The sequence below is a fragment of the Zeugodacus cucurbitae genome, chromosome X (assembly GCF_028554725.1).
Source record: "Zeugodacus cucurbitae isolate PBARC_wt_2022May chromosome X, idZeuCucr1.2, whole genome shotgun sequence".
Lineage (NCBI taxonomy): Eukaryota > Metazoa > Arthropoda > Insecta > Diptera > Tephritidae > Zeugodacus > Zeugodacus cucurbitae.
In genome coordinates this window covers 5593184-5600579 of record NC_071672.1, presented here as the reverse complement: position 1 = coordinate 5600579, position 7396 = coordinate 5593184, and the positions used below count along the sequence as shown (strand labels likewise).

The 7396-nt window shown below is 36.3% G+C and overlaps 1 non-coding gene and 1 pseudogene across 1 annotated transcript; both read left to right on the top strand.

Annotated features, from left to right (window-relative positions):
• The first annotated feature begins 3915 nt into the window (after positions 1-3915).
• On the top strand, positions 3916-4094 carry LOC128923346 (5.8S ribosomal RNA). The gene has a single exon (XR_008472305.1). It is a non-coding gene; the product is annotated as a 5.8S ribosomal RNA (ribosomal RNA).
• A 453-nt stretch (positions 4095-4547) lies between these two features.
• Positions 4548-7336, top strand: LOC128923392 (large subunit ribosomal RNA; annotated as a pseudogene).
• Positions 7337-7396: the final 60 nt, after the last annotated feature.

The following is a 7396-nucleotide window of genomic DNA, read 5'->3' as shown; positions in this document are numbered from 1 at the left end:
AGACAAGACAAGACAAGACAAGACAAGACAAGACAAGACAAGACAAGACAAGACAAGACAAGACAAGACAAGACAAGACAAGACAAGACAAGACAAGACAAGACAAGACAAGACAAGACAAGACAAGACAAGACAAGACAAGACAAGACAAGACAAGACAAGACAAGACAAGACAAGACAAGACAAGACAAGACAAGACAAGACAAGACAAGACAAGACAAGACAAGACAAGACATGACATGACATGACATGACAAGACAAGACAGGACAGGACAGGACAGGGCAGGACAAGACAAGACAAGGCAAGACAAAACAAGACAAGACAAAACAACACAACACAACACATGACATGACATGACATGACAAGACAAGACAGGACAAGACAAGACAAGACAAGACAAGACAACACAAGACAAGACAACACAAGACAAGACAAGACAAGACAAGACAAGACAAGACAAGACAAGACAAAACAAAACAAGACAAGACAAAACAATACAACACATGACATGACATGACAAGACAAGACAGGACAGGACAAGACAAGACAAGACCAGACAAGACAAGACAAAACAAGACAAGACAAGACAAGACAAAACAACTCAACACAACACATGACATGACATGACAGGACATGACAAGACAAGACAAGACAAGACAAGACAAGACAAGACAAGACAAGACAAGACAGGACAGGACAAGACAAGACAAGACAAGACAAGACAAGACAAGACATGACAAGACAAGACAAGACACGACAAGACAAGACAAGACAAGACAAGACAAGACAAGAAAAGACAAGACAAAGCAAGACAAGCCAAGACAAGACAAGACAAGACAAGACAAGACAAGACAAGACAGGACAAGACAAGACAAAGCAAGACAAGCCAAGACAAGACAAGACAAGACAAGACAAGACAGGACAAGACAAGACAAGACAAGGCAAGACAAGACAAAACAAGACAAGACAAAACAACACAACACAACACATGACATGACATGACATGACAAGACAAAACAGGACAAGACAAGAGAAGACAAGACAAGACAAGACAAGACAATTGTGTTTGATTTTTTTTTTTTTAATTAATTAAGAAGACAAAACAAGACAAGACATGACATGACAAGACATGACAAGACAAGACAGGACAGGACAAGACAAGACAAGACAAGACAAGACAAGACAAGACAAGACAAGACAAGACAAGACAAGACAAGACAAGACAAGACAAGACAGGACAAGACAAGACAAGACAAGGCAAGACATGACATGACATGACAAGACAAAACAAGGCAATACAAAACTACACAACATACGACATGACATGACATGACAAGACAAAACAACACAACACAACACATGACATGACATGACATGACAAGACAAGACAAGACAGGACAAGACAAGACAAGACAAGACAAGACAACACAAGACAAGACAAGACAAGACAAGACATGACATGACATGACAAGACAAGACAGGACAGGACAGGACAAGACAAGACAAGGCAAGACAAGACAAAACAAGACAAGACAAGACAAGACAAAACAGGACAAAACAAGACAAGACAAGACAAGACAAGACAAGACAAGACAAGACAAGACAAGACAAGACAAGACAAGACAAGACAAGACAAGACAAGACAAGACAAGACAAGACAAGACAAGACAAGACAAGACAAGACAAGACAAGACAAGACAAGACAAGACAAGACAAGACAAGACAAGACAAGACAAGACAAGACAAGACAAGACAAGACAAGACAAGACAAGACAAGACAAGACAAGACAAGACAAGACAAGACAAGACAAGACAAGACAAGACAAGACAAGACAAGACAAGACAAGACAAGACAAGACAAGACAAGACAAGACAAGACAAGACAAGACAAGACAAGACAAGACAAGACAAAACAAGACAAGACAAGACAAGACAAGACAAGACAAAACAATTCAACACAACACATGACATGACATGACAGGACATGACAAGACAAAACAAGACAAGACAAGACAAGACAAGACAAGACAAGACAAGACAAGACAAGACAAGACAAGACAAGACAAGACAAGACAAGACAAGACAAGACAAGACAAGACAAGACAAGACAAGACAAGACAAGACAAGACAAGACAAGACAAGACAAGACAAGACAAGACAAGACAAGACAAGACAAGACAAGACAAGACAAGACAAGACAAGACAAGACAAGACAAGACAAGACAAGACAAGACAAGACAAGACAAGACAAGACAAGACAAGACAAGACAAGACAAGACAAGACAAGACAAGACAAGACAGGACAAGACAAGACAAGACAAGACAAGACAAGACAAGACAAGACAAGACAAGACAAGATAAGACAACACAACACAACACAACACATGACATGACATGACATGACAAGACAAGACAGGACAGGACAGGACAGGACAAGACAAGACAAGACCAGACAAGACAAGACAAAACAAGGCAAGACAAGACAAGACAAGACAAGACAAGACAAGACAAGACCAAACAAGACAAGACAAGACAAAACAACTCAACACATGACATGACATGACAGGACATGACAAGACACGACAAGACAAGACAAGACAAGACAAGACAAGACAAGACAAGACAAGACAAGACAAGACAAGACAAGACAAGACAAGACAAGACAAGACAAGACAAGACAAGACAAGACAAGACAAGACAAGACAAGACAAGACAAGACAAGACAAGACAAGACAAGACAAGACAAGACAAGACAAGACAAGACATGACAAGACCACAATAAATAATACAATAATATGAAATTTAAATGACATGAAGTAAATTATTTAATCCGACCATAGTAGAAGAAATTTCATAATTATTTATTGTCGCGATTTCGTTCTCCTTTGCATTGTGTATATGTCGTGTACTTAATTTTCAAATATTGAAAATATCATTATAAAAATTTATATAGTATAAAAAATATTATATAAATGAATAAAAAATATTATTCTGGTTGATCCTGCCAGTAGTTATATGCTTGTCTCAAAGATTAAGCCATGCATGTCTAAGTACAAACAAATTAAAAGTGAAACCGCAAAAGGCTCATTATATCAGTTATGGTTCCATAGATCGTTAACAGTTACTTGGATAACTGTGGTAATTCTAGAGCTAATACATGCAAAATAAACACGGACCTTTTGGAACGTGTGCTTTTATTAGGCTAAAACCAAGCGATCGTAAGATCGTTATATTGGTTGAACTCTAGATAACTTGCAGATCGTATGGTCTCGTACCGACGACAGATCTTTCAAATGTCTGCCCTATCAACTTTTGATGGTAGTATCTAGGACTACCATGGTTGCAACGGGTAACGGGGAATCAGGGTTCGATTCCGGAGAGGGAGCCTGAGAAACGGCTACCACATCTAAGGAAGGCAGCAGGCGCGTAAATTACCCACTCCCAGTTCGGGGAGGTAGTGACGAAAAATAACAATACAGGACTCATATCCGAGGCCCTGTAATTGGAATGAGTACACTTTAAATCCTTTAACATTCATTCATTTATTTGAATGTTTTTCTTTTTTTTCTTTTTTTTTTTACTCCTTGTATTGTAGTATAATGAAAATTATATCGCATACATTGTATTTGAACGCAACAAACCTTTAAACATATATAGTTGTACTTATTATTTATAAAAATAATATAAATGATAAGTTAATTTGTTCTCATTAACGTGTAATTCCTTAAAAATATATAGAAATTAAATAAAATGTAATAAAAAAGGAATTACTGTTTTTGTTGGACTAAGATTGAAAATTACAATTTATTGAAAGATGTTTTAAAATAATTTATATATTATATACGAAAACGAAATGTTATTCTTTCAATAAATTAAAAACTCTTGACGTTAAATTAAAATAAACAAAAAATTATCACTCTAAGCGGTGGATCACTCGGCTCATGGGTCGATGAAGAACGCAGCTAACTGTGCGTCATCGTGTGAACTGCAGGACACATGAACATCGACATTTTGAACGCATATTGCAGTCCATGCTGTTATGTACTTTAATTAATTTTAAAGTGCTGCTTGGACTACATATGGTTGAGGGTTGTAAGACTATGCTAAATTAGTTGCTTATTCTTTTAGTCAATTAAAAGAATTTAAGCACATGGTATATTACTGGATTGTATTTTTCAATCCATAATATTAATAGCATAAAAAGAAATATAGAAAATATATTCTTGAACACCTCATATTTGAACGAAATTTTATAATAAATAAGAATCTTAGTATTCCCAAAAACAATAAAATTTCAATATTATTATTTCAAATAATATATACATTTAGAGGAACGTCTAGCATAAAATATTATTTTATTCTAGGATTGCCTTAAATGTAAAAAACCAAGAAAATAATATTGTTGTTATAATGAAGTAAGTAGTACGGGATGAAAAGATTGAATATTTATTATTAAGAAAATTATATTGGTGTTAAGAAATAATTATGTATGTTTCTTTAAAATAGCAAAAAGCTAAAATATAAAATAAATATAAATATTTTTATACAACCTCAACTCATATGGGACTACCCCCTGAATTTAAGCATATTAATGAGGGGAGGAAAAGAAACTAACAAGGATTTTCTTAGTAGCGGCGAGCGAAAAGAAAATAGTTCAGCACTAAGTCACTTTGTCTATATGGCAAATGTGAGATGCAGTGTATGGAATATCTTAATATCTAGTATGAGAAATTAACGATTTAAGTCCTTCTTAAATGAGGCCATTTACCCATAGAGGGTGCCAGGCCCGTATAACGTTAATGATTACTAGAAAGATATTTCCAAAGAGTCGTGTTGCTTGATAGTGCAGCACTAAGTGGGTGGTAAACTCCATCTAAAACTAAATATAACCATGAGACCGATAGTAAACAAGTACCGTGAGGGAAAGTTGAAAAGAACTCTGAATAGAGAGTTAAATAGTACGTGAAACTGCTTAGAGGTTAAGCCCGATGAACCTGAATATCCATTATGAAAAATTCATCATTATAACTGTGATATTTATAATATTATAGTAATAGTGTGCATTTTTTTCATATAAGGACATTGTAATCTATTAACATAATAAAATATTTATCAAAAGATCATTGGTGTTAAGTTTATTCAAATTAATTTGCTTTTAGCTTATTAACATAGAATAAATACTGATGATTTGATAAAGTGTTGATAGATTTTACATATATAATGCTTAAATTCTTTTGAATTTTACAATAATATTATTATCATTGATTTTAATATTAATTGTATGCATTTATATGATTAACAATGCGAAAGATTCAGGATACCTTCGGGACCCGTCTTGAAACACGGACCAAGGAGTCTAACATATGTGCAAGTCATTGGGTTATATTAAACCTAATGGCGAAATTAACTTAACTTTTATATAATGGGATTAATTTTTAGTGAAATATTTTACTATTAATTCAATCCCGGGGCGTTCCATATAGTTATGTATAATGATAATTTATTATTATTTATACCTCTAACTGGAGCGTACCTTGAGCATATATGCTGTGACCCGAAAGATGGTGAACTATACTTGATCAGGTTGAAGTCAGGGGAAACCCTGATGGAAGACCGAAACAGTTCTGACGTGCAAATCGATTGTCAGAATTGAGTATAGGGGCGAAAGACCAATCGAACCATCTAGTAGCTGGTTCCCTCCGAAGTTTCCCTCAGGATAGCTGGTGCATTTAAATATTATGTAAAATAATCTTATCTGGTAAAGCGAATGATTAGAGGCCTTAGGGTCGAAACGACCTTAACCTATTCTCAAACTTTAAATGGGTAAGAACCTCACCTTTCTTGATATGAAGGTTGAGGTTATGATATAATGTGCCCAGTGGGCCACTTTTGGTAAGCAGAACTGGCGCTGTGGGATGAACCAAACGTAATGTTACGGTGCCCAAATTAACAACTCATGCAGATACCATGAAAGGCGTTGGTTGCTTAAAACAGCAGGACGGTGGACATGGAAGTCGTAATCCGCTAAGGAGTGTGTAACAACTCACCTGCCGAAGCAACTAGCCCTTAAAATGGATGGCGCTTAAGTTGTATACCTATACATTACCGCTAAAGTACATGATTTATAATACAATTTCGGTTGGATTATAAATTTTGAAACTTTAGTGAGTAGGAGGGTACAATGGTGTGCTTAGAAGTGTTTGGCGTAAGCCTGCATGGAGCCGCCATTGGTACAGATCTTGGTGGTAGTAGCAAATAATCGAATGAGACCTTGGAGGACTGAAGTGGAGAAGGGTTTCGTGTGAACAGTGGTTGATCACGAGTTAGTCGGTCCTAAGTTCAAGGCGAAAGCCGAAAATTTTCAAGTTTTAATGAATTGTTGAGAATATATAATTATTATGTTTTCTTCATAGTAATTAAACACTTGAATAATTTTGAACGAAAGGGAATACGGTTCCAATTCCGTAACCTGTTGAGTATCCGTTTGTTATTAAAAATGGGCCTTGTGCTCATCCTGGCAACAGGAACGACCATAAAGAAGCCGTCGAGAGGTATCGGAAGAGTTTTCTTTTCTGTTTTATAGTCGTACTACCATGGAAGTCTTTCGAAGAGAGATATGGTAGATGGACTAGAAGAGCATGACATTTACTGTTGTGTCGATATTTTCTCCTCGGACCTTGAAAATTTATGGTGGGGTTACGCAAACTTCTCAACAGGCCGTACCAATATCCGCAGCTGGTCTCCAAGGTGAAGAGTCTCTAGTCGATAGAATAATGTAGGTAAGGGAAGTCGGCAAATTAGATCCGTAACTTCGGGATAAGGATTGGCTCTGAAGATTGAGATAGTCGGGCTTGATTGGGAAGCAATACCATGGTTTATGTACTCGTTCTGGGTAAATAGAGAATTTCGGTTCTTGTTCCCCGGATAGTAGTTACGTAGCCAATTGTGGAACTTTCTTGCTAAAATTTTATAAGAATTATATCGCAAGATATATATTCTTATTTAATTATAACGATTATCAATTAACAATCAATTCAGAACTGGCACGGACTTGGGGAATCCGACTGTCTAATTAAAACAAAGCATTGTGATGGCCCTAACGGGTGTTGACACAATGTGATTTCTGCCCAGTGCTCTGAATGTCAAAGTGAAGAAATTCAAGTAAGCGCGGGTAAACGGCGGGAGTAACTATGACTCTCTTAAGGTAGCCAAATGCCTCGTCATCTAATTAGTGACGCGCATGAATGGATTAACGAGATTCCTACTGTCCCTATCTACTCACAGTTGTTTGTAGAACCTCGAAGTGAACGGACGTGTTTGCGCATCATTGCGAGTTTTTAAAAGCGATTTTTAAGTATTTTTCAGTGTTTCTGAAAGTGATAAAATTTTTCGGTT